This window comes from Lissotriton vulgaris, chromosome 1_2 (genome assembly GCF_964263255.1).
Source record: "Lissotriton vulgaris chromosome 1_2, aLisVul1.2, whole genome shotgun sequence".
Classification (NCBI taxonomy): Eukaryota; Metazoa; Chordata; class Amphibia; order Caudata; family Salamandridae; genus Lissotriton; species Lissotriton vulgaris.
The window spans coordinates 95,312,355-95,324,870 of record NC_141686.1 but is presented as its reverse complement, the minus strand read 5'-3'; the positions used below and the strand labels follow the sequence as shown (position 1 = coordinate 95,324,870).

At 47.9% G+C, this 12,516-nt stretch overlaps 1 protein-coding gene and 1 pseudogene across 1 annotated transcript in view; both read right to left on the bottom strand.

The window, feature by feature from the left end:
• Positions 1–12,516, bottom strand: part of CECR2 (CECR2 histone acetyl-lysine reader) — a 453,428-nt gene that overhangs the window by 147,690 nt on the left and 293,222 nt on the right. The window lies entirely within an intron of this gene.
• On the bottom strand, positions 9,814–10,362 carry LOC147733982 (proton-coupled zinc antiporter SLC30A2 pseudogene; annotated as a pseudogene).

Genomic DNA, 12,516 nt, shown 5'->3' with positions numbered 1-12,516 from the left:
CTACCAAACAAACAGTGCTGACCAGAGCCAGACGCGCGCCCTCCCAACCCTGGTTCTCCCCAGAACTAAGAGAACTGAAGCAGGGCTGTAAGCGACTTGAACGCTTATGGAGGAGAGAGTATAGCCCCGAGGCTAAATCCGCCCTTCGACTTGCTCAAAAAAACTATTATGGAGCTATTAGGGTCGCTAAAGGTCTCTATTATGCCGGGCGCATTAACAAGGCCAACAACAACAGCAGAGAGATCTTTGCGATCGTCAAAAGCTTTGTGTCCCCTGTGGCGGAAGCCATGGCCCTTCCGCCCTCTGCACAATGGTGTGAGGAGCTGTCTAATTTTTTTATAACTAAAATAGCGAAGATCCAGCGAGGCCTTTTAGAGGCACTTCCCGCTGATCGCTCTGTAGCCGGCCCTTGCTCACCCTCTCCCGCACCCCCTGTGCATCAACTTACCACCTTCGCACAGGTTTTGGAAGAGGATGTTCTCCGTCTTCTCCAGTCCCTTAAATCGGGCTCCCCGGTCGACCCATGCCCTGCCCGAGTGCTCTCGGAAGTGGCGGAGACTGTTTGCAGTGAGACCACGCAATTGGTGAATCTTTCTTTGGCCGCTGGCGTGGTCCCCCAGGTTTGGAAACACGCTAAACTCCTTCCACTCCTGAAAAAACCAGGACTAGATGTGTCGGTCCCGGGAAACTATCGACCCATCTCCCTCCTGCCTGCTCTCACAAAAATTTGTGAGAAGGCTGCTCTTCTTCAAATGGAGAGCTTTGTGGAAACATCTAATGCCCTCCACCCGGCCCAATCGGGCTTTAGGGCTGCCTATAGCACCGAAACGGCCCTGGTGGAGATGTCTGAAGCCATCCGGGAGTGTCTTGATGGAGGTGGCAGAGCGGTCCTAATTTTATTGGACCTCTCTGCCGCGTTCGATACTGTCCCTTATGATCTCCTTCTTGGCCGGCTGTCAGACATTGGTGTTGGGGGAGTGGTGCTTGATTGGCTTTCTTCTTTTCTATCAGATAGGACCCAGCAGGTTTGGATGCCTCCGTATGCCTCGGAGCAAAGACCTTTGCTTACAGGGGTCCCGCAGGGGTCCACTCTTAGCCCCCTTCTGTTCAATGTATACATTACACCTTTGGTATACTTGGCTGAACAGTTCGGGGCTAAGATTGTAGGGTACGCTGATGACACCCAGCTGCTGTTTACCTGGCCAGATGACAACCTGGACACATCCACTGTTCATCTTTGTTTGTCCTCAGTATTTCGCTGGTTAACACAGGCCCAGCTGAAGTGCAATGAGGACAAGTCCGAGGTGCTCTTTTACGGCTCCTTTCCCCCTTCATTCAAGAGCACACTCTGGCCCCCTAACATTCCTGGCCCAACCGAGATGGGAAGACCTGCAAAAAATCTGGGTGTTTGGTTTACGGAGGATCTCAGATTTGAGTACCACATCAAAAAACTCACCGGCACCTGTTTTGCCACTCTGAAAATGCTCCGCAAATTTTTTCCCCTGCTCCCTAGGGAGGCCAGAGAGTCGGTTGCCAGAGCACTCATACTGGCCCGCCTTGATTATGCTAATGCACTGTTTAGTGGCATTCCAGCATACCTGGTTAATCGCCTCCAAATTGTTCAAAATGCGGTTGTACGCCTCTTATTTAACATCCCTAGGTGGAAGAGCGTGCGCACGGAGTTGCGCTCGCTTCACTGGCTTCCAGTTATACAACGCATTCGGTTCAAAGCCTTGGTGCTGGCGTTTAGCGCAATTCATGACCAAGGCCCCTCTTATCTGAAGAGAAGATTCACTAAGTATATCCCGACACGCACCCTGAGATCTGCCTCATTGTTCAAACTGTCTCTTCCCCGCTTCAAACGCGCCAGACTGGGTGGTATGTCATTGTCGGTGGTGGTTGCTCGAGCCTGGAATGCCCTCCCTTTCCACCTTCGCTCCATGCCGACAGTAACTGCTTTTAAAAAACATCTGAAAACCCACCTATTTACGAGTGCAGGTTAGGAGGATTCTCTTGTCTTGTTCTTTGCCGCTTTGATCCGTTTCCCGCGCCAGGATACTCACAAGTAACAGAGCGCGTTACAAAACGGTTTATAACATAACATAACACTATCATGTTTAGTCTGTTAGACTTATCCAAGTTAATCTAGAAACTCGAAACCAGGCAGCAATGGTGCAACCGGCTGGTTGCGTTGATTGTGATCACCACAACATCAGTGCTGATTGCTAGCTTACGCACTTTTCTCCCAATTAACATGCCCATTATAACAGCACTTCTCTGCCAGGAATTTCAACACCAGTGCTAAAACACATTGGAAAGCAAGGACAGTTTTGTCTTGTTCCCTTTCTACATTTACCTATTCTGAGGTACAATTGGTTACTCAAACTGGTGCTCTGGGATTCTTACCGCAGCTAAGAATCCACAGTCTTAATCTTGCCGTTTTCCAAAGCTCTCTAATGTACACTGTTGAACTGTCAATGTACCAGATCGAATTTCTTGAGTTGGACTGCATAGGGATTCCCACGAGTTGAACTGTGGGACGTACACATTTTTAAGGACGCTATTAGGCATTGTACTGGCAGCAATAGCTCTTCAGAGGGTAATGGCATCAATCTGTGGGAAGCTGGATGCTACATTACTACCAAGAGGACATCTCAACTGTTGATTGCACTTGGGACATCTCAATTCAAGAGGTTCTGAAGAGAATTAAAGAAAATGAAATGACTGAGAACAGATAAGCATTGTTTAAAAAGGCAGGGAATTTACTATTTATGGCATACTGTAAGCACAGCTGACATCAAACCTAAGGAACGTTTTATTGAGATCAATTGCAGATTGGAGATCCCTACAAACTAAGAGGAGATAGGATAAGCAACTTACCTGATGAGTATACCTCTAGAAGAGAACTATGATTACAGGTAAATCCTTCTTTTCCACCACTGGATACTAATCAATAGTCATAAGCACTAGATGCCCTTCATTAAAGTCTGTGGACGAACACCAAAGCAAATCTAAGGAAGGTTTTATTGAGACCAATTGCAAATTGGAGATCCCTACAAACTACAAGGAAATAGGATTTGTTACTTACCTGTAATCCTAGTGCTCTTCCAGGGTATACTCAGACATAAGCACTGAATAGTCCCGCTCAAGCGCTGAGACCCAAGAGCATACAAAAAACATATATGTATGTTTAAAGATTTAAAAGCACAAAGTACTCTCAAACATGCATATATCTATATATATCTATATATATATATATATATATATATATATATATATATATCGCCAAGAGTGCCGCTTCGCTGCGCCAGCTATCAGTATTCAGCTAACCCCAACAAGGACACAGGAAGACCCAGAGTGCAGGTGAGTTTTTATTTCTTCGCACACCACGCCAAGATATATATATATATATATACACATACATACATATACATACTCACATACATACGGCTTAAAACACAAAAAGGCTATAATGCAAAAATTGCATTGAATCTTTCATTTAAAATTAACATATCTAATACCATTTCTGTGATATATAACATGTATGCTTTCACTTTTTTGATCAAATTTGTTTTATTAGTTTCATGTGCATTGCACACATTACAAGTTGGACAATCGCAATATCGTACATTTGCTCTTTCCTCCCGCCCTGCCCTCCCTCCATTCACCGCGAACCTGGGAGGGTGCATTGTGTCCATGCAAGCTAGTGTGAGTATTATGTTCCTTAACGATGCAGTAACAACCCCCAAGCCCAACCGTCCCTGGCCCCCCTCCCGAGTCCCACACCGCCCCAACTGTCTTCCCCCCCCCCCCCCCCCTCCCCCTCCAGTGTGTTCCGCTTCCTTTCTATGTAACGATGTGTGGGCGTGGCGTCTGGGGCCTCAACTTTTGGCCTCTGGCTTCTTGTGGAATTCATCCACCAGGCGAAGTACCCGAAGATATTTCGGGCAGGTTAGCTCATTGAATTCCTGGGTCAACAGTGAGACTGGTCTTGAGACTGTAGAACTTGCTGATTACCATAGGAATGAGCGGTATTGAAGGAAAAGCATAAAGTAATGTCTCTGACAAGCTGATCAAAAGCGCAATCCTCTGGAGCCGGGTTGGGGATACCTAGATGTGAAGGTGTGGCACTTTGCATTTGTTGCGTCCGCAGACAGACAGATGTCTGGAATTCCCCATCATTGGAAAAATGTCCTCTGTGACTTTGTTGTTTAACACCCAGTCGTGAGCTTCAATGAAGTTGCGACTGAGCATCTGTATGAATATTGAATGTGCCTAGGAGATGGATCGCAGATATGGTCAACTCTCTCACCAGTAGCCGCTGCCATATGGCTTGAGCCTCTAGGGAGAAGGGCCTTGAACTGGTTCCTCCCAGTTTGTTCAGGTAATACATGGTGGTGGTATTGTCCGCTTGAACTAACAAGGAGCATGCCTTGATGGAAGGGAAGAATGACAGAGCTAGATGTACGGCCCTCAGTTTCAACATGTTGATATAATACCCTTTCTCCACCTTCAACCACAAACCCTGAACTTGTAGTGGGCCCATGTGGGCTCCCTATCCCTGTAGGGACACATCCGAGAGGAACATCTGGCTGGAAAGGTCCTGATGAAAATGAACCTCTTAAGAAATGAGGATGTTTCATCCACCATCGAAGGGAGCCCTGGCCCCCTGAAATAGGGCCACTTTGTCCTCCCAGCGGTCCGAGATCTGCGACCACTGATCCTCTAATGCCTGCTGGAGAGATTGCATGTGCAGCTTGGCATTGGGGACAATGAAGATGCAGGACGCCATGGATCCCAGAAGAGAGGATACTGGTCTGGCCGTGGGATGAAGAGAGCGGAGAAGAATGCAACACTTGTTGGTGATTGAGGAGAACCATTCCCCCAAAGGATACACTCTTGCGTGTGCAGTATCCAGAGTTGCATCCAGGTAGTGAATCACTTGGGTTGGGTTGAGGATGGACTTTTTGTAGTTGACTTGAAGACCCAATTACCTTAGCACTCGAATGCAGGATTGCAGATGCTCCTGTGGGTGAAGAGCTCTTGAACAAGCAATTGTCTAGGTACAGATAGACAAAGAGCTTCTGTTTCAGCAGGAAGTCTGCTACCATCGCCATGCATTTTGAGAATGTGTCGGTGTTGATTTGAGTCCAAAAGGTAGGACCTTGTACTTGAAATGCTCCGATGCCACCTGGATCAATAGGAATTTCCAGTGCTTTCTGGCAATTGGTACATGGAAATATACACCCTGCAGGTCAATGGAGCACATACAGTCCTCCTGATGGAACTGGGGAAAGATTTGATGCAGGGTCAGCATCCTGAACCTCTCCTTGCAGATGAACTTGTTTAAAAGTCTTAAGTCAAGAATGGGTGTGTACTCCTGAGTTGGACCCTTCAACACCAAGAAATAGCGGGCGAAAATTCCCTGCGGTCATTGGGACAAGGGGATTTTTTCTATGGCTTCTTTCTGTAGCAGAATAGCTAAATCGGATTGTAGCACTTCTAGTTGGTGGGAAGACTTTCTCCATGGTAGAACTGCCAGAGGAGAGGACTTTAATCTGATTGTGTAGCCCCCTGTACAATATTGAACACCTATTTGTCTTTGGTCACTTTGTGCAAATTGTCAAAATGTGCTGTTGTACTTCTTTCCCAAGCGGAGTGGGAAACAGAGATGGGGGAAGCAAGATCTCATTGTATGCCAGCGGTTTAGCAAAAGAAGATGATGGTAGGGAAGCTCCCAGTGCTCGACCTGGTGTAAGAAAAGTCTGAAGAGCTGGCTCAAGCAGAACAGGAACCAAAAGAAGCGAATGTCTATAAGACCGGTCATGCAGTGTCTGAAAGCTCTTTGTGTTTAGCGCAGGCATCTCAATATATAGTTGAGCGGCACATCTACATAGGACCTCATTGAATGTGACATGATTATCCACTGGTGCACACTGGCTGGAGGCTTCGCAACCGGGTGGGTGAATAGTCCCGAACAGACGATCTAGACTGGTCTGTGGACCAGGAAGGAGATCTGTGTCTCCGAGATCTGGACAAATAAGAGTGATGAGATCTAGAACATAATCTACAGTGAGGTGTTCTAAAATGCGACCTTCTTGTAGAAGGAGACCGTTTTCTCTTTGGAGACCTTCGAGGAGTTGTAGCAGGAGGAAGAGTACCAGCTGAGACCCTACAAGGGGAGGAGATTTGAAAAAATTCCAAACCTGGACTCCGCCTTTGTATTTGCCACTCTTTCAAACTTTGTAGCCAGCGTGGTGAAAGATTAACTGGTGGCGTCTGTTGCTCTTGAACCTGATATCCCGCTGGAGTAATTTGCACAATCCTGATTCCTGGCAGGATGATGTGCCTCTCGATGTCGAACTTCTAGATCTCAATGCCAATCTCTGCAATTCAAACTTCTGTACTTCTCTCAACATTGAGGGAGGTCTCCACGTCAGTATGACTCTGGACGCTGAGTGCATATCTTCTGTGGGCCAACCAGACGTCCACCGTCTCTTTGCCTGTGGCGACAAGTGCGAAGACAGAGGTCTCGAAGTCTACAGTCTAGACACTGAATGCCTTTGTCTTGACTTCAGTGAAGTGGTCTACGTCAACCGTCTGTGTCTGGAAGACGGAGAAGGCCTCAATGCTGAACGTCTATGTACTGATGTCCACCGTCTATGCCTGGATGGTAGCAAGGTTCTTGATGTTGAACGTCTATGTTCTGGCGTTGTCAGAGTTTGACGACGACCGTCGGCAAGGGGTTGACGACGTCAGCCGGAGACGAGTTGGAGAAGTTAGACGCAGACCCAAGCCGGCTTTTTGATGTCGACTTGCGTATAGCCAACTGTGACGACAAACTTTTAGACTTCAGCACCCAACACCAAAATTAGTGGTCTCGATGTTGACTTTTTCTTCGTTGACGGAGCTGGTGCAGAAAGTCTCGATGGCGATTTCACTCTCTATGTCGTCGCTTGCTGCGGAGGCCTTTCTGATGTAGATCGGGACGCTGAGCACACAGGTATCTGTCTCGATGTTTATCGCCTCTCTGTTGACAGTGAAGCAGAGGTGTTTTTTAAAATCATGTTTGCCTCTGTGCTCAGACCTTACGTGAGAGGAGGGGGGTAAAAGGCTGTTAAGACCCTTCAAGGCCACTTGTAGCCCTCTTGTATGGCATGCAGCTTGATATGTTCCCTGTCACACAGGGTCCTTATGGAAAATTGTTGGCCTTAATATTTGGCTGGTGAGAAGATGGCAAACACACAATGCAGATAGAGTGTGGATCAGATCTTGCCATCGTTTTTTCAACACGAAGGACATTTGTTGAATAAGGCTGGCATTTCGGACAAAAAAAATAGCAAAATAGCCAGAAAATCAGGTTAGAAGTACAGCTTGTATTAAAACCATCGAATGAAGGTCATAAAAACGGCTTCTAGACACCAATTCTTGACAAAGTCAAAACCTGATCAGCTCAATGCTCCAGAATCCTCACGGAAAGAGCTGGAAAAATGAACTGACCCAACTGTCATCTGTGGGGCATGATGGGAGCATGGAGGTCTTAAAGGATGAAATATCTTTGGATTTAGTAGGCCCATTAGCAGGGAAAATGTCTTTTCTAAACATGTTGGTCTTGGTAGATCTGTTTTCCACGTGGGTGGAGTTGAAATAACGTCAGTAAGAAATTCTTGTGTGAGGTATTTCAGTGGGAGGGTATCCCAGGAGGATTCTTGCCGACAATAAGGTGTAGTATTGTACTAATATATCTAGGATTATTCTGAGGCATGTGGCACTGTGCTAAAGAGGAGTGCAGTCTATGGCATGGTGGAGAGATGTAACCGCAAACTGAAGGTAACTGGCAGAGAGATTCAACACAATATGAATGAAACTGGTGAAAACTAATGGGTTAGATTTGAAAAGGTAACGAAGTTAACCCCTTCCACGCTCATGACGAGCTGGGCTCGTCATGGTGTAGCCTCCTCGCACGCTGATGACAAGCCCAGCTCGTCATGTAACATGGGTTTTTAAAAATCTCAGCATACGGCCGTAATTACAATAGCGCCCATGAGGTTAAAGGTTAGTTGCATACTGGGTGATGCCACATCAGAACACTGGGAAAACTCCCTTTTAATTGTTCAAGATGTAAGAATCCCAACAGTAAAGTCATGTCTGAATAGATGGATTAGAGGAAGGGGTGTGTGAAGATTTTGGCTGAAGAAGTGTTGAGAGAGACGACATTGCAAAAGTGTAAAGAGTTCTGATGTACAAAAAGCCACTTGTGAATGAGTGGAAAAAGGTGAGTAAATGAGAGACGATAAAAACCAACATAAATGTGATAGAAGTTTACAAAACCGCTCAAGATTATCCGACTTTTTAGAAATGCAAAAAAGACTTCTAATGGAAGAATCAGGAAGTTGGGAAATGTCAGCGTGTAGAAAGAGTTTAAGGAACTTTTGTCACCAATATCAGATGGCAGAGAGAGTGCTGAATTTCAAATAGTGGTTGAGATTACAGTGACATTGATCTTACTTATTAGAGTTCCCAGGAAACCTGCATATTTAGAATGGTTCTTCTAAGCCAGGGGTCTCCAACCTTTTGTGTAGTGAGAGCTACTTCTGGTCAGTGAAAATCGTTGTGAGCTACTAAATCCCAAGCAACTCGCGCATTTTTCCGATTGACCTCCCCCGCCCAGTTTAATTGACGTTAAGCCTATTTCTTCAGAGCCCATGGGCTCCATACTGTGGTTTCCACACAATAACACTGAAAGAAACTACTTTTTTCCCTTTTTTACATGTGCACTGCCTTCTGCAGCATAGTGAGGCAAAAAGCTAAAGCACAAGCCACAACAGTGACACAACAAAAGCACAAGCCGTGCAAGCGGAGGCCGATGCTTGTCGGAATGGGACAGAAAAGAGGCTCTGGCACCAAATTAAAAGTAGCCCCATAAGCCGGGTCTGGTGGCTTACTGCACTAAAGCAGCCACTGCAGGGGCCAGTGCTTGACCTCATGGTGACAGGTTTAAATCCCAGCAGGCCCACTCATCCTTTCATCCAGTTGAGGTCGATATAATGAATAGCCTTGAGTTGGGTAACAATAAACATCTGTTATTCAGCCCCAGGACACCTTTGCAACTAGACCTGTTATGTTATTAAATATAGGGCAGGCAAATCAAATAGCTAAAAAAAGTGGTCCACATTTGCAAAATAAGTAAAACTTAGCCATGTTGTAGGACGGTGTTTTTCAAGGTATGGAAGACTACTTGGCTATTTGTGCTTGCAGCAGGCAATGTTGGTACTATCAGAAAAAATTACAATAAAAAGCAGCCCACCAGCCAATAAAATCGGCACACAAATAGCCAAAAACCCACAGACAAGCATTGGCACAGACCACCAACCAATAAAATCGTCACACAAACGACCACAAAATAACCATACATAACATCCTGAGTGGCCACACGACACCATGGAACAGTCAAGGCCTCACTGTGGAGAGGCCAGAGCTGGGAAGCCAGAGCTGCCTGTGTCCCTGAAGAGCACAGAGAGGCCGGTGAAAAGGCACACTGTGGTCCAGCCCACCTCTGGTTCAGTCAGCACAGGCTCAGAATGGACCAGATTGAGAGGTAGAAGCTTAAATGGGGCATGGCAGGGGAGGTTGGAGACAACTATTGGATGTCATATTGAATTGAAGGCAGGAGTCAGAAAGCTAGCATCAGTGGAACAACAAACTTTTTTTGTCAAAAGGCCTCCTGCACCTCTATTTGACTTGTTCCCACACAGAGCTGTGTTGCACAGGTCCATCAAGCGAGCCTCTTTGCTAAGGGCGAACAAGGAGTCTTCAGTCAGAGGGGTATCGACATTCAGATCAGTCTTTCATATCCTCCGAGTAGTTCTCAATGTGGAATCTGGATTGTCGTGGTGTGGAAGTTAAATTTGCTCTGTAACTGGGTGCTTGCTTCCATGAGCAATACCTGGGCATCAGCATCTTCATTGATTGCAATGTGCATCGATGGCACTGGCTGCGACACAGTTAGTGCCCAGATGTGCTGGCTGTGCAGCGCCTTCAGTCTCGGGATGCGCAGCAGAGATCCCTTCACAGCACTGAAGTCTACTCTACGCCCCTTGAGTCCCTTCCATCAGTACGAGCAACACATCCCTCAGTATGGCTAGAATAGTGTGACCCCCAGACCAGGATGGAGAAGACGAGGAACATACAGATGGGATCCACAATTTTATACTCTGGCTTGAAGTAGATAACGTAAGAAGCCACCAGTACCCCAGCGCTCTGCACCAGGTCCCCCACAACATGAATGAAGGCAGCTTGCACACTGGTGCTCTGCTCCTTCTCGGGGGTGGTCTTGTGCGAATGTTCATGTGATCCTTCCATAGGGCCATGGAGCCCCCCATTATGATGTTAACTGTTCATAATGGTGAGGTGATCAGTATATTATTCCCTGCCCACTCTCACCACGTGCTTCCGGTGCCCTCTCTCTCCCTGCCCGGCTCCATGCCCATGCTATCGCCCCCTGCACCATGTCCCCTATTTCTGCTCTCTGCCCACCCTGCTCTCACTCCGTGCTTCCGGTACCCCCTGCCTGTCCGGCTCTGTACCACAGCACCCTGCATCTGTCCCACTCCCTACTCACTGCATACCCATGGCTAAGGTCCCTGCCCTGCTCACCACTGTCCTCTATCGCTGCACTCCCCCCTGTCCCATGTTCTGCCCAACATGTCTGCCTTTCTGCCACTGCTCCCTGTCCCAACCCCTGCACTCTGTCCTGGCTCCCGGACACGCTCTCTGTTACTGCACCTTGCCCATGCTCCCTGACCCTTCTCTAACCCTACACTGCCCTTATCCTGCCCTTGCTCCTGTCCTGAGCCCTGTTCACCGTCTCTGGCTCTCCCTCACTCTTTCCTTGCCCCCCCTCTCTCCCGGTCTGCGCCCTCAGTCTGTCGGTGACATCTCGACAATCTTCTCGTCGAACCCTCTGTCTCTCTCCATCCCCTCTGTCTCTCCCCAGCCCCTCTCTCTCCTCCTGCCCCTACTGTCTCCCCCAGGCCCCCTCTCTGTCCTGCCTCTCACGCTATCTCTGCGGCGTCTCTCCCGAGCCCCTCTCTTGTCTGCCCCTCACTGTTTCTCTCCGCCCCAACTGTCTCTCCCAGCCCTCTCTCTCTTGTTCCTCGCAGTCTCTTTCAGTCCAGCGGCCCCTCTCTCTCTCTCACTCTCTTTCCAGCGCCCCAGTCTCTCCCTGGCACCACTGTCTCTCCAGCGACCCCTCTCTGTCTCTCTCCGGCTCCTCTGTCTCTCCCCAGCCCCCCTCTCTCTCTTTCTCCCTATTCCCTCTCTTTCTTTCCAGCACCTCTCTTAACACCTCCTTCAATCTCGTAGTCACAAAACCAGAGATTATCAGCTCCACTGCCAAGTAAACCAGGACTCCGGTCACCACCCAGATGGCAAGAACTGAGAGCAAAGCCCCCAGCCGTTGGAAGTAGAGGAGATCTCCCTAGGACAGTTTGAATTCAGAAGAAAGAGGTGCTCAGTGCCGGGGGGTTCCCTGGGGCTGATCAACCGACTCCTCGCTATAGGGTGCAGACTTTGGGAGGTCGCTAGCCATACAGTGCACGTTTGGAATCTAATTATTAAGCACGGCTCCGGGGATTTTCACCTCTTTAGAAACTCGCCCGGAGAGCTGTGGTGATAGCAGCCGATGACCCCCTCTGAACGGCGAGGGACGTAGGCGGCTGTGGAAAGTACTTTAAGCTTTTGTCCAGCATCTGCACCCCAAGCTTCCTGTGAGGTGCCCCAGGCGTGGGGAGGGAAGGGGTAACTGGACCTGTGTTTTCCGGGAATGGCAAGGGTTGAAGGCGAGTTCGAGCAAGGAGAGGAGAGCTCTAAAAAAACAACTACACCTATTGTGAGCTGCCATAATGCATTAAGTAACAATAACTCTTCTGAACTAGCTCACCATCACCAGTGCTGAGCGCAGATACTTACCGATCTGCTACTCCACTCCGCCCACGATCAAAAGATCCATTTAAAGCGCAGTGCCCTCTGAAAAAGGCTGGTGGTGCGATTCCGGATTGTGACGGACTTCAGGAAGAACGTCATGTTCCTCTGCCCGCCCCAGCTAAGCTCAGTTCAACCAATCTGAGCAGCTGGTTTTAGTGAGGGCGGGCAAACGCTAATGACAAACCTAAAAAGACAGTGAAGGGCTAAAAAATGCATGCTGCAGCACAGAGTGATAGCTTAATTATTAGATGCCGGGCGAGCTACTACCAGGGGGTCGGCGAGCTACTGGTAGCTCGCGATCGACCTGTTGGAGACACCTGTTCTAAGCTATGGCATGTCATTTTTCTTTCTTTCTCAGAAAAAAATGATTTGTGTATGATAGGCTTTCGCTGTGTAGTACAGGCAACATTACACCTTGGAATAGGAATTTAGAATGTTCAGGGGATTCTTGTAGAGACGATTGGAATGGGTAGTTGGGAGAAACTGTTGGAGGGTTGTTAAGCAATGAAGTATCTCCGTTCCGTAGCCACT